This window comes from Gallus gallus, chromosome 1 (assembly GCF_016699485.2).
Source record: "Gallus gallus isolate bGalGal1 chromosome 1, bGalGal1.mat.broiler.GRCg7b, whole genome shotgun sequence".
Taxonomy (NCBI): domain Eukaryota; kingdom Metazoa; phylum Chordata; class Aves; order Galliformes; family Phasianidae; genus Gallus; species Gallus gallus.
Genome location: NC_052532.1, coordinates 101,304,172 through 101,330,764, shown reverse-complemented (window position 1 = coordinate 101,330,764; position 26,593 = coordinate 101,304,172). Strand labels below are relative to the sequence as shown.

The following is a 26,593-nucleotide window of genomic DNA, read 5'->3' as shown; positions in this document are numbered from 1 at the left end:
AATCCCAGCTCCTTCAGCTGCTCCTTATAAAGCCTGTGCTCCAGATCCATCACTAGCTTTGTTGCCCTTCTCTGAACACACTCCAAGACCTCAATGTCTTTCTTGTAGTGAAGGGCCCAAAACTGAACACAGTACTCGAGGCACAGTCTCACCAGGGCTGAGTACAGAGGGATGATCACTTCCCTGCCTCTGCTGACAACGCTATTTCTGATACAAGCCAGGATGCCATTAGCATTCCTGACCACCTGGGAACACGGCTGGCTCATGTTCAGCCGAGCATCAACCAGCACACCCAGATCCATATCTTCCACACAGTCTTCCAGACACTCTGCCCCAAGCTGACAGTGGTGTCTGGGGTCGTTGTGGCCAAAGTGCAAGATCCAGAACTTGGCCTTGTTGAACTTATTCCCGTTAGCCTCAGCTCAGCAATCCAGCCTGCCCAGATTGCTCCATAGGGCCTTCCTACCCCCAGACAGATCAACACTTCCTCCCAGCTTGGTCTCATCTCCAAACTTACTGAGGGTGCACTCAACACCCTTGTCCAGGTCATCAATAAAGATACTGAATAAGATAGGCCCCAGTACCAACAGCCTGAGGAACACCACTTGTGACCGGTCACCAGCTAGATGTGACTCCATTCACCACCACTCTCTAGGCCTATCTATCCAGTGTACCTGTCCAAGCCATGGGCTGTAGCTTCTCCAGAAGAATACTGTGGGAGATAGTACTGAAGGCTTTGATGATGTCTAGGTAGACTAAGTCAACAGCCTTTCCCTCATGCACCAAGCAGGTCACTCATAGAAGGAGATTAGGTTGGTCAAGTAGGACCTGCCTTTCATGAACCCATGTCGGGTAAGGCTTGATGGCCGGGTTGTCCTGCACATGCTATGTGATCTCCATCAAGATGACCTGCTCCATAACCTTTCCGGCACTGGGGTCAGGCTGACAGGCCTGCAGTTCTCCAGATCTTCTTCATGACTTTTCCTGTACATGGAAGTCATACTGGCAAGCCTCCAACCCTCTGGAACCTCTTCAGTTGACAAGGAATGCTGACAAAAGATGGGAAAGCAGCTTGGTAATCATCTTCATCAGCTCCCTCAGCACCTTCAGGTGGATTCCATCTGGCCCCGGGGACTTGTGGAAGTCCAGGTGGACTAGCAGGTCTCTGTTTCCACCTGAATCATGGGGGATTTATTCTGCTCCCCATCCAAGACTTTCACGTCAGCGGGTAAAGTGTCCTGAGGATAACTGGTCTGACTTTTAAAGACAGATGTAAAGAAGGCATTGATAAACTCAGTCTTTTCCTTATCCTCACGGGTCATGTTCCCTGTCGCATCCAGTAAAGGATGAAGATTCTTCTTAGCTCTCCTCTTACTGTTAACGTATTTGGTCATTTCCCTTACTAATTTTCTCCCTGCACATCCTAACAACTTCTTTGTACTCACCTCAAGCTTCCTGTCCCTTCTTCTGTGGAAGGAAAATTTTCTCCTCAAGCCTCAGGAAGAGCTCTGTGTTCATCCACACCAGTCTTCTTCCTGTGAAACAGAGGTATAGCCTACTCCTGTAGTCTTAAGACTTCCTGCTTCAGGAGTGACCAGCCATTCGGGATCCCTTTACCCTTCAGGACTGAATCCCAAGGGACTCTCCCTGCCAGAATCCTGAACATTTCAAAGTCTGCCCTCCAGAAGTCCAAGGTAGCAGTTATGCTGCTCCCCTCCCAACTTCACCAAGAATCAAGAACTCCACCAATTCGTGGTGACTCAGTCCAAGACAGCTCCCAACCTTCACATCTCCCACCAGTTCTTCTCTGTTTATGAACAGCAGGTCTAGGGGGACACCTCCCCTGGTAGACTCTCTTACCAGTTGTGTCAGGAAGCTATCTTCCATACACTCCAGAAACCTCCTAGAGTGTTGTTTTTTTCCGTGCTGCATTGTATTTCCAACAAATATCAGGGAAGTTGAAGTCCCCCATGAGAACAAGGGTTGGTGATTGGCAACTTCTGCCAGCTGTTCACAGAACACCCCATCTGTTTCCTCATGCTGGTTGGGCAGTCTATAACAGACCCCCACCAGGATGCCTGCCTTTTTGGCCCTCCCCCTGATCCTTATCCACAGAAGCTCAACCTTATAATTCCCATATCCAAGTTCAACAACATCAAAGCACTAACGCAGAGAGCCACGCCACCACCCCTCCTTCCTTGCATGTCCCTTCTGAAGATCTTATAGCCATCCACCGCCACACTCCAGCTGTGGTAGCAATCCCACCATGTTTCCATAATGGCAACTAAGTCATAGTTTGCCTCCCTCACAATGGCTTCCAGTTCCTCCTGTTTATTGCCCATGCTGTGAGCACTGGTGTAGATGCACTTCAGCTGCACTTCAGTCCTTTGCCTCACCCCTAATCCTGTTATCACTCCCTAGGAGCAGACCTGGTTTTATTCCTTTCCCTCTCCATACCCAGTCTGAAAACCTCTCAGTGAGCCCTGCCAGCTCCTGGGCAAGGATCCATTCCCCCCTTTGAGACAGCTGAGACCCACCCACAGCCATCAGGCCAGGTGCTGAGTAAACCACTCCATGGGCAAAATAACCAAAATTCTTGCATTTTCACCAGCCTCTCAGCCACATGTTTACGAGGTGGGCTTTCTCGCTCCTCCCAGTATCCCTCCCTGCCACTGCAGGGATAGAGGAAAACACAACCTGTATGCCCACTGCACCCTCTAACTGCCCCAGTCCCCTGAAGTCCTTTCTGATGGTCCTCAGGCTTCTCTCAGTGACTTCATGGCTACTGGCCTGAACTACCAGTGAAGGACAATGATCAGAGAGGGGTGAATCAGACCCCAGAAATACCCCTGATCCGGCCCAGGCAGGCAGCACACTTCCCTGCGGTACGGCCGGTACACAGCGCCCTCTGCTGCTCTCAGCAGGAACCGCCTATGGCAATCACCCTCTGTCCTTCCTGGCTGGGGCAGTCTGGAGCGGTGGAGTCGACCGTCTTGCCCTTGACAACATCGCGGGTGGACCTTCCACTGCATCCTCACTCACCTCTCCCTCAGGTTCCAGAGTCTCAAACGTGTTATGTAGCGGCACGTGGGGAACCAATGCAGGTCCGGATGGGGGCTGCCCAGGATGCTGCCCAAAATACTGTATTGCACCACCTGCCCATGCTGTTGGTGCCACTCCTGCTCCGCCTCAGTGACATCATAACACTGCGGCCACACAGAGGACAATGGTGCCTGGCAGCTGCTGCCTGATGGGGCTGTCTCTCAGCCAGCCGAGGCCCTTCCCTGCTTCGGCACAGAATACGTCCGCTCCAGAGCCAGGTACCTTGCCAAAAAAAATAAAATAAAATATTGGCCCATTGGCCTTCTCGGCCATAAGGGCACGCTGCTGGCTCATGGCCAACCTGTTGTCCCCCAGGTCCTTCTCTGCAGAGCTCCTCTCCAGCAGGTCATCCCCCAACCTGTACTGACGCATAGTGTTATTTCTCCCCAGCTATAGGGCTCGGCACTTGCTCTTGTTAAACCTCATCAGGTTCCTCCTGCCCATCTCTCCAGCCTATCCAAGTCTTGCTGAATGGTAGCAGAGCCTTCTGGTGTGTCAGCCATTCCTCCCAGCTTTCTATCATCAGCAAACTTGCTGAGGGTGCACTCTATCCCTTCATGAAGGTCACTGTTGATGAAGACGATGAACAACACCAGACCCAGCACCGATCCTTGGGGAACACCACTGATTACAGGGCTACAACCAGATTGTGCCACTGATGACAACCCTCTGAGCTCTGCCAGCCAGCCAGTTTTCAATCCACCTCACTGTCCACTTATCCATCCTGCACTTTCTAAGCTTCATAACAAGGATGATGTTGGCAACAGTTTCAAATGCCTTGCCAGAGATACAACAAGGTCACAAGGTGCACGTCATCTACTGCTCAACAGATATCTATCCACCCAGTGATGACATCATAGAAAGCTACCAGGTTGGTCAAGCATGATTTCCCCTTGGTGAATCCATGTTGATTACTCCTGATAACCTTCTTCTCTTCCAATTGTATGGAGAAGGTATCCAGGACAAGTTGTTTCTCTACCTTTTCAGAGTCAGAGGTGAGGCTGACTGGCCTCCAGTTTCCCACCTCCTTCTTCTTGCCCTTTCTGAAGATTGAAGTGACACTGGCTGTCCTTGAGTATTCAGGCATCTCTTCTATTTGCCAAGACCTTTCAAAGATGATAGAGAGTGGTTCAACTATCACCTCAGTCAGCTCCTTCAGTACATGTGGATGCATTCCAACCAGGCCATGGATTTGTGTGCACTGATTTTAACTCAAAGCTCTCTGACCATTTCCTGCTTAACCAAAGGAAAGTCTTCCCTTCCCCTGACTCTCTCTCTTAACTCCAGGGTCTGGGATTCCTGAGGGCTAGTGTTAGCATTAAAGACTGAGCAGAGAAGGCATTCTTCATCTCTTCCTTCTCAGCATCCCCTGACCAGAACACCTCCCTCATTTAGTAGCAGACCTGCGTTTTCCCTAGTCTTCCTTTTACTGCTGATATACTTTAAAAAAATCTCTTCCTTTTTATCCTTTACTTCCTTTGCAAGATTTAATTCCAAGAGGGCCTTAGCCTTTCTCATCACCTTACAGGCCTCCTTGAAGCTTTGTGTTCTTTGTCAGTAATTGTTTTAAGCATTTGAAATATGGCACAGTTATTATTCTTTAAAAAGATAAATACTGAGGTCAGTTTAAAAGTCGTAACAAAGGAATCTATCCCCCAGGTTGGAAGTAGATAACACAATAAAAAATGAAATTTGTTTTCCTTTAAAAAAATATTCATACCCTGAGAAATGTGTTTTTGCATCCATGAAGTCCTGAAAATGGTTTCTTTAGATGTAAACACATAACAGAGGAAGTAAGAAAAACAAAATACTTGGCAAGGCTAGTTTTTAATCAAGTTAGACAACTTTTCAAAGGCATAGATAGACCAACTAGGCTCCAAATGATTCCTTTGAATATTCTTACTTCAGTTGAATTCCTATCTTTCTCACACACAAATGCACAAAAGCAAACAGCTTTGTTCTGGGGCTTGAATAAGATCACTAACTTCTTTTCCCCTGCTTGGTGAAAGATTCAGATAGAACTCAAAGTCCAGGCTACATAAATAGGGTATTTTAGGCATGTACTTAATACTAAAATCCATCTGGTTGTGTTCAGACAAGCACTGAATTTTAAAGTAATGTTTTCATACAGCCTAATAAATTGTATTCATAATACTCAGAAAAGCGATAGCAGTGAGGAAGTAGAATTAGTTCTACTTACATATCCTAAAATATGTATTTTGAGATAAATTTTATATTACATATGTGCAATATATGTATTATATTACATAAAATACGTAATATAAATTCCTGTTTAGACAAAGATAATTCTCCTGCTGAAATTACTGAGATTTCAACCTGAATCTATATGAAATAAAGAATAAAATATATTCTTGTTGAAAATAGGCAAAGTAACTACCAAATTCCTTCAAATCATCAGAAATATTTGGAGTTTTCACTGACATTTACAAAATATTCAGTGATCTAAAAATGTTCTTGACCAGAAAAATTAAGATATTAAACTATCATCTTTACAGTGCTATCTTAACATACACAGTCTCTATGCCAGAGAAAATTAGACCTAGTAAGTAATTTGGGTAAATCACAGAAGAAAAATTAAAGCCATGTGTCATCTTGGTTATCTTCCTAAAATAATAGAGGTTTTGTTAACAGTAGAATTACTATTGAATGGTTACTTTTTTATGGCTGGAGATAGATCTAACCTCAAACATTAACTGGCAGGCTGCTTAAGTAGGCCTCTCTCTTACTCTACTGTCTAAAAAGTATTAAAGGAGAAAGAAAAAAATAATTAACACCATATTAGAAAAACTTCCTTCCTCTCTCTTCTCATCCCACACATTCTCATAATTAGTTTGCACTTTTTTGCAAGGTAGAATTGGTAAGCATTCTTATCTGTGTACATACCTTTTTAGTAATATTGATGTTTCTCCCCTCTCAATGGATTACATGGAATTTCATGTAATCAGTTGTTCAACCAGCTCTAGCAACAAGACATAATAAGATCTTACAGTTATTTAAATAAAAGACAGTCTCTCAGTTCTGAAAAGTAACAGAAAAAATAACATAGCATTAAAAAAAAAAAAAAATAGCCTTTGATGCTAAGACTGTAAATTCTGTACTCCTCAACACATGGATGTTTTCTTCCTTATAAGGAAGAAAATGTGCTAAGCATGCTAGCAAACTAACACTTCATTAACTTTGTCTGTACAAATTAATACACTGCAAGACTGTAGTCTGAACTATATTGTGAAATAAGTATTTTTCCTGCAAGTTTTATTACTGGTACAGTATACTCCCTTAATAACTGACAGGTGAGGTGAACTATTCCAAAGGTACACACATTACATAGGACATGGGAGTTTCTTCCTCCTTTTCATATGCATCCCCTGTTTTTATCTCAGGTGGCTCTGAAACGAGAAAGTGAAGTACAAAGTATCCCCCAAGAGGCTCTTTAAGGAAGAAAAGAGTGGATGAGTTCTTTTCACTTTAATATCTATTTCATTAAGCTTCAAATTTTAAATGCTCTGAAAAGATATCTTTCAGGATGTAAAAGATATGTTGAGATTCTGAATACCAAAGATTAGTTACTTTAAAATTATTTATATAAAAATTGCAGAATGAAAAAATATGGAGGCTGAGTAGATTCAAGGAAAATTCTGAGCAGCTGCAACACAGTGAAAAGCATTTGACTTCTGCTAGATGAGTTTTCTTGATTTTCTGCTCATTCTCACTTGAAGATAATTTAATCCCTCTATCAAACGTCCTTTTAAAATGAGAAAGTAAACTGAGTTTGCAATGAAAAACTTTCAAATCAGTATCAGAAAAATATGTCTGCATATAGCACCCCTTATTTCCAAGGTTTGCTTCAGTAGATTTGAAGCATTTTATGGAAATTTACTGGACTCAAAAACAGGAAAATAACCATAAGATATTCTCTGAACAATGATTTATCAAGCTTCAATACTCAGTTAGGTTGACAAGTACAAACTCACCAATTTGCCTGTGTATTCACATATCTGCATATATGCATTTAAGAGAGATGGAGAAGATACTCAGAGTCTAAAATTAAAAAACAGTATATCGCCATAAACCAGGAAAAAAAAAAACAAAAAAAAAAACCAGCACAGACAAACCGACAAGTCCCTTTCTTTCCTAAGTGCATTAGATGAACCTCGCACACACTTTTCACTCATTCTGTTCTTTCCACAGGATCTGCTGCAGTCTAGATGCTTTATATTTATCTTCCCAATATCATGGGGAAAAAATATACTCAAATTTCACATGTATTGTAGCGCAGTCACTATTTTAGGATTCTTATGTACATAATCATGTGTGTGAACATGTCACATTCTGAATTCAATGAGTTTTCTTATGAGTATCATTTTTCTAAACTTATTTTGAGTCAATGGATCAAGTGTCAAATGAGGTTATACCCACAGAATCATATGGTCACTGATACTGAACAAAAAGCCTCATCAAAGAAGTCTATAATAGGTACATAAAGGACAGAAAAATACAGCATACATCAGAAGGATTTTTCCATCTTTTAGGCAAATGCTGGGTCTATAACCTTCAAGTGGGTTACAGAAAAAGCACTGTGTAATGGTAAGGAATAAATGTGGTGATTGCTCTAGAAGGAAAATATACAGAATGAGAGGGTTTAATAATTGAATTTATTCATGTGGCTAACTGAAATAGAAGAAATAGTCAGCTTCTGTTGCCTTTGCTGATATTGAACTTTTTGTTCAACTTTTTTAATGTGTACTTTAAATGTTACTGCACAAAAAAAGTGCATGCAGTGTTTCTATTTGAGCAAGATAGACTAAAATTATCCATGTCTTTAGAAGTTATTTTCAGCAGCTTTTGATACATATAGTTCTTCAATACCAATATTTTTGACTTATTGCATTTTAGAATGCCAGTCTTCCATGCTCTAGAAAATTCTTTCAGGAAAGGCCCTGGAAAGACAAAGAATGTGAGACAATTTTTAATTTTTCTTTATTCAGTAGTGGAGTAGAAAGGTGTCACGGAGTTACCTAGATAGATCTGTGCCCGTGACAGGGGGCCGGTAGGCTTGTGGGCCCCCCTCCCCCTTCACTTCCCGGGAAAAACGAAGCGGTGGCAACAATCTAAGAAGGAGAACTTATTTTACTAACTATGATGTTGAGATGCAGGATGACACGATACAATACAATCTAATTGGGAGTAAGTATAATAAACCAAATGGAATGAGGGAGAGAGAGCGAAAGAGCGATAGAGAGAGAGAGAGAGAGAGAGAGAGAGTGAGAGAGTTTCCGAAACCGAAAGCCTTACTTGATGAAGGCGCCCGGCTTGGAAAGCACACCCACTCCTCTCCCGGCAGCAAGCGAAAGTGAAGAAGCACCGCGCGCAACCAGATGACGTATCTTCCGTGATGTGTCTTCCTTCTCTGACTGTGAGGTCCTCTGGGATACGTAGTTCTTCTCTTTTGTCCATGATGTTATGATGTGGAATACCAATAGCGAAGTTACAAAACCATGACAAAAGGCTGTACTGGCATTAACCCATAATATCTTTTAAAGATTGCTAAGCTCCTGTATTCTATAAAAATAAATTAACTGTGTCATCTATGATGCCATGGTGTAAGGGAATAAACAGTTTTGTTCACATTGATAATGTAGCCTAGTGAATTTGTTGCCTTGCTTGAAATCTGTACCTAAAATACATATCTGAGTCCCCTTTGATTCACAGCATCATCCTTGCCCAAGGTGGTTGCAGGAGAACATCCTGAGCAGCTGTGCATACCAGTAGCCACTGTTGCACTTGCTCTCCAACAGGCATACTTGAGCATAACTGCAGGCAAAATGCATATACTAAGAAATGAAGGGGAAATACATTTCTCCATCTGTTTTCCTATTTAAAATCCAAGATGGTGCAAGTCAAGGAATAATCAGCATCACTACAGCACCAGATTGTTTAGGTAATATTATCTGATATATTTTGGAGATCTAAAAGCTGCAGGCAAAAGCCTAGAAGCAGCAGCTGAAGCAAGAGAGAGAGCAAATTATCATCTTGGAAATGCTGAAAAGCACATTAACATGACTGTCTTGAACAGAAAAAAAGTTTCTGTCTCCATTCCTTCCTAGAAGATTCCTAAAGCAGTTGACTAAGACACTATCCCTCCCAGCTAGGAAAATAAAGGAGACTGGAGTGAGATATGCCAGCAAAATCAGCAGAGGTTCAAGTCACCCTCCATGCCAGCTCGCCCACCAGCTCACCCATTGCAGAGCTGCTATAAAAAGGCCAAGTACTACAAGAACTCCTGGTGTTGGCTTTTTACAGGGAAAGAATGATTACTGCTACCACTACATTGTAACCTTTATTACAGCCCTTGTAATCATTATCAGTATGTATGTAGAAAAAAATGACAAAACAGGTTATTCCAGGTGAAAAGAGGATACATCCCTCATTTTGTCACAGTTCAAGTAAATTACTTTCCACCAGTTCAGTTAATTAATTGAAGGAGGGAGTAATAATTAGCTTTGATTTGCCAGCTCCACATATTACCAACCTCTCAAAAAATTACCAAAATTACAAAAGAAAAAATTTCCTCCCTTCTGTTTAGAAATTTCAGCTTAGAGGATATATACCAAATTAAAAGTGAGCTAGACGGCATTTCGGTATCAACTGGGGAGAAAGGCTATACTTCCTTTTATCCAGTAACTTAGGTTCAGCTATCCCCACTTTTGGAGAAAATATAATGTCACATCTTTCACTTCCTCCTAACCAAAATACTACAAGGAATTTCGACAAAAGTTTTTATTAAACCATCATCCTGTTCAGCTTAACTATTCAATGCAACAGTAAGTGGGGAAGCAGCTCCTACCCAGAACTTCTCATCTCCTAGGAATGTGTATGTTCTGACAAATAAATCTTGCTTTATCTGGAAAAATTACTTTTAATGTACCAATTGCTGAAATAAAAGAATACAAGTTTACTGATGCTGATAATGGCAACAGACACTGGTAAAAATTCTTAAGATGTAACTTCAATCCATTTTGAAAAACAGTTGATCAGTGTGCTTCCTTAAATAAATTTATAATGCAAGGCAGAATATAGTCAATGGAGCATGTATTATGTAGGTCAAGAGGATGTTATCATGACATTCTCTCAAGTAAATACTTAGCTATTTACATCACGGAAGCCATCTCTGTATCCACTATAACTTCTAAAATTAACATCTTTTAAGAAGGAAAAGAAAAATCTGTGCCCTTGATACTCCTGAAACCCTTGATACTCAGGATAAGCAGTAACCAATGATAACTTGGGAAAATGCTCTAGTATTGCTTTGTCAGCAGTGCAAAAATCAAATGGCATATTCAACATAGAAATTGTAAATTCTCTGTCAATTGAAACTTACATTTTTCAGCAAACTACTTGTCAAAATAAATCTTTTTTTCACTCCTATCTACTTTTCTTTTGTCTGAATTTGATTGCCAGAGTCCTCAGAGATTTGTAGTTAGAAACCAAATTAAAAACAAAAGGCAGTAAGTAGTGCATTTCAGCACACTTTTCAGCTCAAAGACATTACAATTATTGCCCATTGTAAAACACAGCACATTTACTGCATTATGTAGCAGTATGTGCTTAAGGAAATTTTTGTTTCATGAACAAGTCTTCATTCCTCCTCCTGACAGCTAGAACCTGACAAAAGTGAAGGTACATTTAAAAGTATAAGGTAATATATATTGTAAAACCTTTGAAGTATATGTTGCTTAAACTGTATTTCTTAAATTGAGTACAATCGGTTGGTCAAGATGAAGACCTTTGGGAAAAAAAATATCACCTTAACATTTCTCTTTAGGTAGTTAACATTCATCGTATTAGTTATAGCACTAAGGTAATACAGCAAAACATGTTCTAAGTTCAATCTTGCCCAATATAATCATGCGTTTATGTAATATAAAATCTCAAATTGGATCTCAGTTTATGAATGCTTTAGGAAAAAAAGTAATTCTTATGCATGCAGTCATCCACTCAAGCATGCACATAAATAGTATATTTTCTGATCCTACCTATCACACTGATAAGGAGCTTATTACCAAATAAAAAGAAAGTAGAGTGATAATTATTAATGCCTCTCAGCAATATTTGATAGTTTAATCATCATATTAGCTTCCGTATGTCCCTTCTCCTTGTCCCTACTCCCTCCCAGCAATATTTTCTTGCCCAGACTGATTTCTAAAGAATGAAATAGCTACAGGTAACCACTGTTTTCTTCCAGTACACTGTTAGGAATACCTCCTTCTACAACAATTATCTTGTTGTAATAGGCGCAGAAGGGTGTTCCCTTAGCATATAACCAGTTTCACTATCAAAATACATAAAGCAGCATGCAGAAATAGTGGAACAGCTTTCATTTTAGAAACTTCTTGAACATAGAAGTAGTGTAGTGCCTTAGCTGCTCACCTCTGTTAGAATTTTCAACACACAGAAAAGCTAGTCATGATCTCATGTGCAGTATGACCTTCCCTACTCATTAGAAGATTTTTGGCAAGCTTATAATTCAGAAATGCTTTTCCTCATGCAATATTACTTTCATAGCAAATTCTAGATTCTAGCCCCATCTATAGAATATCCCTCATCTAAGAATCACATGATTTTTTTAACCAGTCCTTTTGATCTGATAACACATTTAAACACGTGCCACCTGCAGATGATGTGTAAATCTGGGGCAAAAAAAAATTAATCTTCTAACTTTCTGTGGTGGTTTATTTATCTTCCCTTTCTTCTTCTTCTTATTTTTTTTTTTTTTTTCTGGTAATAGTCATAATTGCATAATCACAAAAAATGTTACCAGATTTTTAAATAGATACAGTTTGAAGATGAAATGTGTCAATTTATCTGGTAGTTGCCCATTAAAAATTGATTGAGCTAACCCACCATTAGAAGTGAGATTCAGCAAAATAGAACAATGATTATTATACCCAAATATATACTATTTCATTCTACTGATACTAGCAAAAATTACTTTCAAACAGAATAAAAAATGTGTTTATGAGTTGAACAATGTGTTGTGTTGTTTTTTTTTTAATTAAAATAGCTATCAATAAAAGGAAAATAATCTATTGATAATGCCGTAGTGCCACAAAATCAAATGCACAGAAGACCTTCTTGCTTTTTTTCCCTCCATTTTCACATACCCTGTCCTTCTCTCTACCAAAGGTGATATTGCTTCCAAAAACATTATATTTTTTAAATTTGAATTTCAAGCTAATCCTAAACGCTCTCCATAACTTATGTGAATATATATCATTAATGCAAATTGAAAGTACATTTTTAAATTAGGATCACAGAATCCTTAGCGTTGGAAAGGACCCTTAAAGGTCATCTAGACCAACTCCCTGCCAATGAACAGGGTCACCTACAGCTAGATCAGGTTGTTCAAAGGTCCGTCCAGTTTGACCTTGAATGTCTCCAGAGGCAGAGCATCCACCTCTGGGCAACTTCTTCCAGTGCCTCACCAGACCCTGAGTACCCCTTTTTGTTTGATGTTCTACATACATATTCTGCCTCCTATTCAGACACATTCTGTAAAAATTAAAACAAGGATCAAACATGGTAAGGTAATACTGAAAAAGAAGGAGAATATCATGATAGCCTTGATTTAAAGAAATTTCCCCGGGAAAAAAAAAAAAAAAAAAAAAAAAAGAGAGAGAGAGAGAGAGAGAGAGAGATTTGGGCATCTTTTGCAAGATACTGTCTCAAGTTCAGTTCAGAAGTTAATTTCTATTATTATGAGCTCTCATACTGTGATTTATACTTCTTAGTCCACCATCTAGTGGATAGGCATCCATATCATCAATGTTACTATTGCAAGTGATACCAGTTATTGAAGTACTCAGAAGTGATGAGGCACAGTAGGAAATATTCTCATACAGTACTTGTGCCATACTCAGCTGATTGATTTTAATAACTTCTCTCAGCACCATGGAACATGCTAATTGGGGAAAAGAAAGAAAAAGGAAAAGGCAATTTCAGGTTCAAAAGTGTCAGTGCAGGAATTTTCATAAATCTCAAACCTCAAAAAATGAAAATAATTAATATCCATCTTGAATATTGAAATACTTAATAGATATTCTTACAGATTGGTATATAGGAGAGGAATAGCATCAAAAAAAAAAAAAAAAAAAAGAATGTGGATCTTTCTATTTTTGAGTAGGTAAAGTACTCTTATTCTAAAAGATGAAAAAGCAAGAACATTTAAGAGCTTGTAGCAGGTGTACAGGGCAGGTAAGGGTTTCTATCCCTCAACTTCTTCCAGATATCAGCCACTCTTGATTACCGAACTTTCTACAGTACCTGAAGAAAGGTAAATGCTGACAGATAAGGACTTTATAAAGTTTAAATACTAAAAAGAGGGGAAAAGAAACTGAGTCAATTATAACACAAGCCAGGTTGTGCATGCTTGCACTGAAACAGAAAATAACACACTGTTCCAGGTAAAGAAGTAGAATGATTCTTCTGTAGAATGATTATTGCTGCAAAGATGGTGCAATGAAGCACACCAGCATTTTGGGAAGGCTACACGAATTATCCAGAGTATGTTATTTGTAAGATTAACTTATAAGTTTTTTAATGAGTTACTAATGATATTTCTAAAAATTTCCATGGTCAAATAACATCAAATAACAAAATCTGAACACCCAAAAATGGCAAGCTAAATGTAGAATTCAAAAGTTGCATATGATTCATCAATTACAGTGAGCTTTGGATGAAATCCTGCTGTTCTTGTCCTTTTCCCCTTCCCTCTAACTAGTTTGTTGGGGAAAAAAAAAAAAAAAAAAAAAAAAAAAAAAAAAAAAGCACAGGAAGACAGACAAAAACTCAATTGTGTATGCCCTTAATGAGGAAATCTTGTGAACTTACCTCATTCAGTTACTAATTATATGTATCATTCTCAATGTAAAACTTCATTAAGCTCATGAAAATATCACATTCTGCTTTCAAATTGTCAATAGCAAAAAAAACCAAAAAAACAAACAAAAAAAAAACACCTTTGAGCCTCAGAAGCATAGGACAGGCACAGTGTCCTTACACAGTGGGGATTCTCAGCTGAGAGCAGTAACTTTTTCAGACCTCTATGAAGATTTCCTTTCAAAGAAGACCCTGGATGGAACCAACAGTTTCCAAAGTTTCCCTAATACAGGGCTGCATCAGACAGATAATACTGAAACAATCAGGACTTGAAGGCAAAAGCAGAGGACTGACTGAAGGAGAAGTGACTGTTTAACAAATATCAAAACTACACAAGTTAGATGTATCTTATAAGGACTTAACCCTCCAACTCATGTGTGACTATAGCAATTGTAAGATTTTAAGTGTACACCATGTTTTTCAATTAAAAAAAAAACTCTGAGACTGCTACTCCCAATAAGGAGTATTTCTCTTCCTCAAAACTTTTTTTTTCTTTTTCCAATAACTTAATTTATTGATATGTATAAAAACTGTTATTTTCTCATTGCTCCCTTTTGCTCCTCTATAAAGATAAAAACTTAAAAGTTGATGTTGTATGCCTTGAGTTTTGTCTTAAGTTTTCAGTTCCTGGATGCTGGTATGAACAACCAGTGAAACAAAAAATGCCATCATTGTCAATATCTGCACTGGACTTTTTTCATCTGTTAGTCTTGATTTGTTTGTTTGTTTGTTTGTTTGTTTGTTTTTTAAACTAATGGCATTTTACTTCATCAATTACAGTTGTTCAAAATTCTAACTACATTCTATATTCATCATGTTGACGGTTTAAGGGCTGGTCCGGCCCGGTTCCATGACTAGTGGGGCAGAGGGATTTCACAAAATCCACACCTCCAGGAAAGAAAACAGGGGACCCCAAAATAATTAAAGACAGTGGCAACGATCTGAGGAGAAACAAACTAATTTACTAAATATAGTATCGGAATGTAAGATAACACACTATAATACAATATAAATCAACAATAATTGAGAGAAAGATTGTCCAAGAGCCAAAGGCCTTACACTAATACTGAAGCCTTGCGTGCAGTCGGGAGCAGGAGTAGCGAGCCAATCCGACAGGGAACACGGCGAGACGAGAAGAGGGACAAGACAGATGACCTGCACCCTTATATCTGTTCCCTTGAGCAGGAATGATAACAGTACTCGAAAAGGCTCTTGGGGACCGTAGTCCTTCTTCTCTTCCAGACAGGTACCCGGAACTAAAGCATTTGCTCCTTAACTCTCAGTACACTTCATGATGTTGTGATGTGGAATACTGATAAAACCATGATACATCATCATTGCACGTTTAAGCAACAAATAACAAATAACTTTGTTGGTTCACAAACAAGAATTTGTTCTGAATTGTAAAGAGCTATTCATTTTATACTTTCAAAGGAAAGTACTTTTATTTCTTCAGAAAGGTTATTCCTCTTTCTTGATGAAGCTATGGAGTCTCCATTAGTGAGACCACAGGACTTCATCTTGAATAGAATTTTGATTTGTTTCATCATTCAGTCTCACTATTCATATTTTATGATGTACGCTTTTGACTTCTTGACTGTATTTAATTCCTTCTCATTAACGGCACACACTTGTTTCTTATTCCTCTTTGTAAAGACCAATTATTGATCGACCTTCATATAACTGATGTATCTCTCTCCCATCTATTAGTCATGTGTTTTAAAGTACACAGTTTAACTGAATTCCTTCCTTCTATTACAGTTCCTCTATTATCCATTTCTGACAATCACATTTGTTTTTATTCCTTATTCTTTGTGCTTTGTTTCATCAAAAAAAAAATGTGCAATTACACTTTATGTTAGTCATTGTTATTAATTGCAGTAAAAGAAACTTAATCACCGTAATATTTTTTTAAATGAAAAAAGTGTATTACTACTCAATAAATGTACTCTGCATTTAAAATAATAATAATAATAATAACTACAACAATAATAAGCTTGTGTTTGTCAGATTCAAGCATAATATACCCTTGTAATACCACACCAAGTATCCAAGATTCTACACTTCATGTCAGCAAGGTTTCTATTCAAGACCTAGGAGATTTTCTTTCCTGTCTTCTTTTAAAATCTTGATAAGAGTCAAAAATTATATTAAACTGATGAAATTTTGCTTTATTTGCACACTATCCAAACAGCACTTTTGAATAACTTCTTTGCTACACAGATCCTTCTACACCAGGTCTGTTCTGTATTTTTTTCTTTTCATAACAATGTGACAACAAAGTAGTCACAAAGAAGGAATAAAAATATTCGGACATAATTTTTCCATATTAAAAGACTGTCCCTGGTCATGTCTTGTAAGTAGAGTATCCACTGCATCATCATTCTGAAAAGTAAGCTTGAACATTTAAGAGAGAATCAAGAAGGGCCTACATATTTTATATTAATATTTAGGTACTGTCTAAGTCACAATAGAATTGAATAAACATTTAGCTTGTCTAAGACATCTAAAAGACACAAAGAGAAAATAAATTTTCATTCTGGAGGGAATGACTTTCCTCATTGATGGGCATTTTTTTACACGTGGCCATTTAGCCATGACTAAAGCAAAGACCAACAGCAGAACATATTGATAGTAGTTCATCCTCCTCCACTTTTCATTTGGAAGGCTGATGAGATGCAATAAAAACAGATTTCTAGCATATTATTGCAATTACAGTTCAACAAATGTCACCATATTCTCTCTTCCTGACTTGTCTTAGCAACACCCACAAACCTGTAACTGATAAAAGTGAGTAATCTTTCCCAGAACAAACAAGATCAAAAATACTTTACCAGCAGTAGCAGGCCTTTCAGCATCTCCTTTACGGCATGGAAGTCGTGACTCAAGCAGGAGCTGACAGTAGCCTCTTCTTATATTCTGTCACTGAAATATGCCTCTCAACCACTTTATGGGCTACGAGAAGTTCCTTGACTAAGTACTGTTATATTGTGACTGACTAGTCAATTGAACTTTTTTAAACTACCTTATTTGTATCTCTGTAGACATTTTGACAGGTTAGACAGTCAACATTTATAGTTGAAATTTTCATATATTTAACAAGCATGACATTATGCATTACATAGAGTATTAAACACCAACACATAACTTCAGTATCTGACAAATCAGATGGTATTCCCTAAAAAGAAGGCTAATCATATATATATATATATATATATATTTAATTATTAGTAATGTGCCTATTAGTAATGTGTTCCAACTAATTCTTGCCCCCATTGCTGGCTGTTTTTACCATCTCTCCAGTTTGGACTTTACTGACTTAAATTTCCAGCTGTTGGATCTTGTTATATCTTTGCTTGGGGGAGTAAAAGATCACTATTACTAAGTAATCACATCATTCCCTATGTGGTCAATGCCTCCTTTGCAAGCAGTAATTCAACATAATTTTTATATGTAGATAGTAACTCTGTGAGAAAAGAAGGCAGGAATGCAGTTGGTATACCCAAGTTGTGTAATTCCTTTTTACAGTAATACTGAATTAATAGCTATGTCATTACTTAGAATATTAGCTCAGACATTGTAACCTATTCAAATCCTACAGCTAAGCAGCATGTAAAAACACCAGGTGGTAAAAATCCATATTTTTTTCCAATTAAAATACATAAGCATGCACAAAAGCTCTAAGAACAGTGAAGTATGGTGCAGCACTTTCAGTGGCTCACTGATTAGCCAAATTATTCTCAGGTAACTTGTTATCTCTTTAGTAATCCTCAACATATACTTTCCCATGAGCTAAGCTCAATTTTTGCATCACTGTTTTCCTGAATTAAGTCTACATGACTCTCCTATTCAGAATGTCTCCTTTAGCGATCAGCATAGGAAGGTAATCAGAGCCCAATTACACAGTATGGTAAGTTAAAACTCATTAGTATCTGTTGCTCTATATTCAACCTTGCTGTTTATTCTAAATCATGTTTCAGTTTAGCAGAAAGAATGACTACTATATACATATAAAGCACTAGACACCTGCAATTAAAATGGAGTTACAAGTTGTGAAGATCATAAGCTTTGAACGTGTTTATGCTACTTAGCTTTCTTTCAAATAATAATAATAATAATAATAATAATAATAATAATAATAATAATAGAGGATGCCAGATCCAGTGGGTTTCAGGACCCAGGAGTTCTCTCATTACAGCTGGACTGATTCAAGACTGTGGTGATTCCGAGTTCCCGAATGGAGCCAGAAGCAAGGCTGCCACTGTATTCTTAGACAGATACACACTATAAATATGTATGTAAATATACAAGACCAGCTACACAGATCATCATAAAATGAGCAGTGCTTCTATCAGTATTAACAACAGGCATGAGACCCTCTAGGAATGGTCTGATCTTCCTCATCCCTGCTTGATTACAATCAAGCATTCATCTGGAATGTATGACCTTGCCTGCTGCTCCAGCAGCTTGTTTTAGAGACAGACATGAAAGAAGATTAGAGATAGGATTTAAGAACATGGCAGAGACAGTGATAATCAAGCTCAGTCAGGCAGATGTACTAACCAGTAGTAAGTTGCATGCACATGATCACTTTAATGGACTTTTAAGAGAGTTTAAAAACCTTTGATTCTTCAGTAAGAAACCTTGTTTACTCAACATACTGAAGTTTAAATACATGAGTTAGCAGTAGTACAAGCATGAACCAAGATGGAAAAGCAGGCACCAGAAGGTCTGATCAAGCAAATAATTTGTCCAATACCTGATTGTGCTGAGACTGATTTGGACAGGACATTTATAGGAAAATGAAGAAAGAAAAGGTTTTCCAGAATATTCATATTATTGCTCCACCTGACAACGAGTGATGCCAGATATTAAAAAAAAAAACAAAAAAAAAACAAAAAACAAAAAACAAAAAAACTTTATCTATTCTGAAAGGAAGGATACTTTCTGATGGGTTAATTAATTGGTGGCAAGAAGGATCTTTTCATGTAATCACGGAAGCATTATTAACAGTAATAAATTGAATCTTCCCTGAAGCAACATAAAATCAATGACTTTACAATAAATTGTTAAAATAATAGCACTGCTTTAAGAAAATCTCTCATTTGAAATGTATGAAGGTTGCAGCCTGCTGTGGTTTGGTCTGGTAGGTAGCTCAGCACCACACAGACATTTTCCACATTCAGTGGGATGGAGGAGAAAATCAGAAAAATGTAAAACTAAAAAGAGAGTTTAATTGAACAGAAAAGGAATGAAAACTAGTAATATTAATAGAATGTACAAAACAAATGATACCCAATGCAGTCGTTCACCACCTGCTGATCCCTCAGCCAGCAGCTCTACCTGGCCAACTTTCCCAGTTTTATTGCTGAGCAAGACTCTACACGGTATGGAAGATCCCTTTGGCCATTTTGGGTCATCTGTCCCAGCTGTGCCTCCTCCCAGCTTATTGCATAGCCTCCTTACTGGCAAGGCAGCATCAGAAGTTGAAATGTCCTTGACTTGGTGTCAACAGTGCTCAGCAACAGCTGAAACACAGTGTTATCAACGTTATCTCCTAAATCCAATGGATGAGAGAGATAGAAAACTGTACATAGGTACCTTGTGGAAAACAACTAGATTCATTAGGCAACCTGGTTGGGTGGTCAAGGAAAAACTCAAAATTGGATTACTCTTCCACTCTACACGAAAAGAGAAATATTCCTCAGGGCAACTGCAGGAGACAACATCCACAAACCTTTCTTCATCTCAGCAAAGGAGATGATAAACTAGGTCCTCCTAGGATGAGATTTTCCTGTCGCCAGCACTGGACAAAAACATTTAGGGTGTAGGAGGAATAGTATTATTTTGCTTCACCTCCAAGCCCATGTATCTTATACACTATGTATTATACATTCCCAAGACACATGTATATAACACGGAGTTACAGTGTAACATATTACACATGTTATATAAATGTGTCTTGAATTGTATTCACATTCAAATACAACACAGGTCTACTGTTCCAATAAATATTATTGGGAACAATGGAGCTTTACACAAATTAAGCATTATTCTTGGGGAAGGGGGGGGGGGGGGGGGGGGGGAGAGAAACAAAAAAAAAACCAGTGAACTCAGATCATAATATCCTGGAGGCAAATAACACTATTGCTCCTCCCAGGAAAGTTTCCTTCAAATTTACTTAATTTTCATATGACTTTCACAGATATAGAAAAAGATTCAAAGAGTAACCACTGTCACATCAAATTTCACCTAGATAACTGGCTTTTCACTATAATTACGAAGTCTCCCTTTAACTTACTTTGTTCTTCCCTCCCTGAACTAAGAAATTCCTTTGGAAACATAGCCACATCATCACCTAGAGGTAACCCTTATCTTTTGTCCTTCCATCCAGTGGGGAGGAAAAATGTAATTAATTATCTGTGTTCTCCCAGATATTTTTTTTCCAACTGTATGAGAATTCATTCTTAATTATGGTTAACTAAAGATTAAACGTAACTGTATCTTTAAAGACTTCGCGAGAGGTCATCATAATTGTCAACAGCTACACAAATACAACTAGTACTAATTTATCAAGTGCTAACACACCAGTTAGAACCTAAACTAAAACAGTTTTACACATGAATTAACCAACAGGAAGTTTATTCTTTGGTTTTATATAAGAAGAAAGTGGAAAATTATGCTGAGCCATTCTTGAGGAAAATATTCTTTTTGTAGAGAATTATATGTAGGCCAATCAAAAAATTTACCTTTTATTTTTAATCATGATCCAGATCCATAAATAACACACATGAATGAAGAAAAGCAGAGTTGGAAGCCCCAGGGTATCTAAACAACTCACCAAATTTAAATTAATATATCTTTAGACACTGCACTGAAAGAATAATTGAGGGTATCATAATTTTCATCCACGTTACAGTGACCGGATAAGGATACACTAAAAAGCTATTTTCTGTAACTACCACGGTCAGTAAAAATACATTTCCCACGTTGACTGTTAGTTTAGATTGGAGTCAGATGATTTTCAGTTAACTAATTTTACTTTTTGGAAGCTTATACAGCTGCTCGGAGTCTAATCTATCCAAGAAAACCACATATTTGCTTAAGAAGAAATGAATAGGCAAAATTGATCCCTTATTAGAACCAAAAATACATTTCCATAGTTCAAACATTTGTAATCTCCTTTGTCATAATATCCTTAGCTTGATAAAATAAGGTGACTAACAAATAACGTGGGATATCACCTTGAGTAAAGTTTTCCCAAACCAGTCTTAAAACATCTCTTTTTCTCAATTATGTAATTTATATCATTACACTAGGAGATACCAAAGCAAGCACGTACTCAGTCCACTTCCACACTTGGAAAACTCAAGTGATCCCAGAAGTACTTTAGCAAAACTCCAGTCATCTGAAAGCCCAATCTTATCCATATCTTATTTAATAAATAAAATACATCCGAAGAGGTAATCCACAGAAATCCCAGTCCACAGCTTTAATATATTACATACCTATATCATCATACTACTAATTAGCAAAGGTCATTTTTTCCAAGAAAAATCCTACTACTTCTTCAACTATCCCACCACCATTTCAGTATTGTCGATAAATTATTGTAATAGTCCTCCCATAGATTTCATTCATGTTAGATTTCATTTCTTTCTACTTGCTCAACTCCAAATGCTCACCATAGGTTTGCTAAACCTCAACATTACATACAAGCTGAAGCAATAACATCTGCCAGATCTGCGTTTTTGTGAGCTGATTGAAATTCTGTTTCCACAGTTAACCTGATCACTTGTCGTAACTGGAGGAGCTGGCCAAAAGCATAAGACAAATCTTCTCTATCATCCTAACATTATTTTCAGTGCTCGCTACCTGTTACAGCACAAAATGAGCCATCAAATCTCTAATACATACAGGAAAAAAAAAAAAATAGAATGTGACATCTGGTCCATTCAATGACTAGATTTCAGTGTATTGTCTCACTGTCATTTTTTCCATATTTCCTAGAATTAAGAAATGTTTTATTTAATCAGTTAGTTATCAAACTGTTGAGGAAAATATAAATTGACACAAACATTTTTTGGTTTTGTTGTTTTTAATTTAAAAAAGGGATTTATGCCTTTGAGGCTGGTTTCAGCCAATCCTACCTACACATTGAACTCTCTCCCCTTATAACTTATAACAGATAAAGCAAGTTGATAACTCTAAAGTTATTCCTCCTGAGCACAATCGTTTATCTACATTGCTCAAGCTGAAAGCCTGAGTCCTCAAGCTGGCAATGGCTACATGAAGAAATCATTCTCTCCTCACTAAGAGCCTCCTCTGCTAATGGAGAATACAATAGCTGTTGCCAGAGACACAATTATTTTGGAGATAAAGAAATAAATTCAGTGCCCTAGTTCAGACCATACTTTCAATAGTAGCACTGGCTGTGGGAATAAAGCAGCCTATAAAGTACACCAGCACCTGTCCCAAGGACATCTTAAAACCAAATTTCCTTTTACAATTACGCTCTTGTGTTTCCTTCAAAGCAAGCTGTAGGACACAAGAGAACACTGTTGGCCCAAGCCTTCACTAGGCAATACAGCCAGTGCACATACAAGATCAAGACTGTAAGCACTATGGTGACCTGATCCTACTTTAAGTGTAAAGGCCTATCAAAACACCACAGCTACTTGAAATTCCCCTCTCCCCAGGTTCTGAAAATTTAACATTACCTCAATGTCTTTACAATCATGATGACTAATATTAGTGACCCAAAAGTGTCACTTGGCCAGTAAAGCATCAGAAGACCCATTGATCACTCAACCTTGACCTGTTTCCACCCCTCTGCATTAGGGCAGACTGATTTTCTAGCTCTTCTCTCAGCTCACCAACCTTCTCATGAGCCATCCCTCCTCTCATCCCTTTCCTGTTGCAGGAGCAGGTTTCTCTTAGCTCCTTCTTGCAGTACTGACAGCACATTTTGATCACACGCTGAGAGACTCCAGGGCACTTCCTCTAATTCTCCCCTGGAAGCAGTACCCTTTTCCCAGTGACTACACAGGCAGAATAACTACCTAGTATCATCAGTTTGATGTAGTCACTTATTGTCTGTCAGCTCTTCTTAAATTTAATTCAATTATGAAGAGACAACTTTAAATCTGATTAAATAAGACTGAAGTTTAGAACACTGTAGTAAAATACATATATATATATATATATTTTTTTTTTCAATTCTCTCCCTCTGTACAACATATAGAAGAAAATTCTGCTGTCAAAGAGCCAAGTCTGTTAAAGGCAGACACCCAAGTCTCTCTGCAGACTTTTTTCCTTATATGATAAAGTTGTATTTTTAAAAAGCCACCAACTTCATCTCTCCCACTTTTTTTTTTTTTTTTTTTTTTTTTTTTTTTTTTTTTTTTAGATCTCTGCTCATTTTATTTCCTTCTTTTTCACTGAATACTTTTGAGCACATACTGAAAAAAAGTCAAAGCAATCAAGTGTATGAGCACAGGCTTCTACCGTGGGTGATTCATGTAACACCAAACCACACAAATCTGAAAAATCACATCACAGGTACTGAGAGCTTTTGGTAGGTATCTCCAGTGAGAACGTGAAAATCTAAATTAATTTTACAACATATCTCCAAATGGAATTAATCGTGAGATGCATTAGATTTCTTGTTCTTTACAGCAAAATGTGTCAATTGAAACATTTTTTATGAAAAGGGAATTATGTGCAAAGAAGAATGTAATGTGACATAAGTACTCCTAAGATAAATATGCCATCTTTGATATTTTTATTTCCGTGCTTTGTGTTAACTGTGCAATTATAATTCAAGAACTGAATACCCAAGAGTGTGCAAATGATTCCAGTTCAGCCTTTCAAATGACGGAGCTTCATAGTAACTACTCTCCTCTCCCTGCCAGGAATGGCCCAAGAGGGGAAAAAAAGTGGAATACGGAGAGGAAAGGAAAGGAAAGGAAAGGAAAGGAAAGGAAAGGAAAGGAAAGGAAAGGAAAGGAAAGGAAAGGAAAGGAAAGGAAAGGAAAGGAAAGGAAAGGAAAGGAAAGGAAAGGAAAGGAAAGGAAAGGAAAGGAAAGGAAAGGAAAGGAAAGGAAAGGAAAGGAAAGGAAAGGAAAGGAAAGGAAAGGAAAGGAAAGGAAAGGAAAGGAAAGGAAAGGAAAGGAAAGGAAAGGAAAGGAAAGGAAAGGAAAGGAAAGGAAAGATGGGTATAAACAAAAGATCATCAAAATCTACATTAAGAGCATTAAACTATGGATTAGAGCTTTACACGAGTGTAGAATCAAGCACAGCCCCATCCTGCTGAAAGCCGTTCATCTTGATTAACTGGAAATTAAAAGAGTAAGCTCTAATTGGGGAGGGTTTGTAGACTGATGGACTTCAATGAAAAGGAAGTGTACCACTCTGGCCTCTACCTCAATAAATAAATAAAGGACCAAAGCATACCTACCAGTGGTCACTGTAGGTGGACTCATATGCCCTCATCTCATAATTCTCATATGCCCACATCTGAGAATTATCTGCTACAAAATTCTGGGCAGTTGTCAAAAATAGAACTTTAAATTACTGTGCCAATTACACACAGCAGTAGGGTTGCTATTGCCAATCTTCCTCTGCAAACATAAGCCATCTGCAGCTAACTTTAAAACAAGCATCCAATGATAATAAAGTCAAGAGTCTGCTCAAGAAAACACCTTTTCTCAAAACCAGTGTCACTTTTCTAAGATTTAAATTCATTTTCATTATTAACTACATGTCCTAGTTTCAGCTGGAACAAAGTTCATTTTCTTTATAATGTCTAGTACAATGCTATGTTTTTGCTTTGGAAGAAAAACATTGTTGATAACACACTGATGTTTTACTTGTTGAACAGTTCTGTACAGAGCTGAGGATGTTTCAGTTTTGTTAGCTTCATGTACCATCCTGCTAGCAAGGAGACTTCAAGGCACAAGAGCTGGGATGGGACAGAACCAGGACAAGTGACCTGAACTGGCCAAAGGGATAATCCATACCATATGGCATCATGTGAAAAAAACTGTAAAACTGAGTAGAATTGGTCAGGGGCAGGGGAGCACAGTCACTGTTTGGGTCTGGCTGGGCATTGGTTGGCAGGTGGTGAGCAATTGCTTTGTTCATCATTTTTTTGGTGTATATAAATATATCTAATTTATATATACGCACACACATCTAACAGTAATTATGTTATTTCTCCCTTCTTAGTAAATAGTTTTTATCTCAACCTAGGAGTTCTACATTCTTTCTGATTTTCTCCACCACCCCACTGAGGCAGATGGGAAGCAAGCAAAGGGCTGTGTGCTGTTTAGCTGCTTGCCGCATTAAACCACAACACTATGCTGTATCTTTCCAGAAACTGTCTTTCAGATGGATAGGAAACATGAGTCTTTGAACTAGCTGGAATTTGCAGACTTTCCCCAGATATCAGTGGCATCCCAACTTGACCACGAGTCATTAGACTCTCACACTTTTCTTCTCTTTCTTTAAGTATTGTAAAACTCTTAATATGCAATAACATAGTTGCTGTAAATGGATTCTTTTTAACTACCCAGATCAATTTTGGAAAAAACACATTTCATAAGATGTTTGGCTTTCCTAAAATTCTGTAGAAACTCCAGTGTTTTTTCCATCAAATTGACACAGGATATGAGTAAAAAAAATTAAGACATTTATAAATCTTCCATATATAGCTAAATGAGTCATGCCAATTGACTTTAAAACAAAACCTGTGTATGAGCTAGCATCTAACAATGCAGTGCTACAGTAAACAGAGGGATTGAAAGTCTTCTTAAGTACATAAATGAAATGGTAAAATTCAATAAAAATAATCAGCTTTTCCTCCTTTCTGTAACTGGTTGCCAGAAAATCCATCCCGTTTCAAGCAGAAACTTTGGCATAGATTCTGTATAAAATCACAGCATTCAGATTCCTATGGCTACCTCAAACAGCTTTTCTTCATGTTACAGTATTCAGCAGGTCATTGATTTGAGCTGATCTACATTTTAAGTTCCCCAGAGTGATTGGTGAACTCTTTCCATTAGTATTTTCACAGAAGACAACTCTTTCAATTTGTGAATTATCCATGAACACATTTGAGATTTACAAATTGGTTTGATGTTCAAATTTACATGAAGAAAGGTCCAAGAATACATTCCAGTAGCTTACTGCTTAAATAGAAGATGCTACATAAGAAATTGTATTGAAACACTAAAAAGTACAAATACAAATCACGCAGGATAGATGGTGCTGATATGGCAGGAGAATCCCTTCATTTTACTGCCTAACTAAAGCTGAACTGATCCCACAATGTGACTTTCTAACAAAGGCAACAGACAACACTAGTGTCAAGCAGCGCAGAGTTCTATCAAGTTTGAGGCACTTTCTTGAGCAAGCCAAGAAACTGCTCATGTGAAAAGACCCAAAGCATCCAGAAGCCACAAATCTCAGCTACAATCCAAAGAGTTCTAAAAAAACTGATAGTTTAGTGCAGTGCTTCAGCTGGTTTTCTACT

General features: G+C 37.9%; 3 long non-coding RNA genes across 3 annotated transcripts in view; 1 reads left to right on the top strand and 2 right to left on the bottom strand.

The window, feature by feature from the left end:
- Positions 1–26,593, bottom strand: part of LOC112530572 — a 153,212-nt gene that overhangs the window by 76,472 nt on the left and 50,147 nt on the right. The gene's annotated exons all lie outside the window — the stretch shown is intronic.
- Positions 148–3,199, bottom strand: LOC121109145. The gene is made up of 3 exons (XR_005849638.1): positions 3,043–3,199; positions 1,446–1,535; positions 148–1,049 (listed from the first exon to the last, which is right to left on the bottom strand). It is a non-coding gene; the product is annotated as an uncharacterized LOC121109145 (long non-coding RNA).
- On the top strand, positions 3,183–4,286 carry LOC101748073. Its single transcript, XR_001470241.3, has 3 exons — positions 3,183–3,320; positions 3,666–3,973; positions 4,090–4,286. It is a non-coding gene; the product is annotated as an uncharacterized LOC101748073 (long non-coding RNA).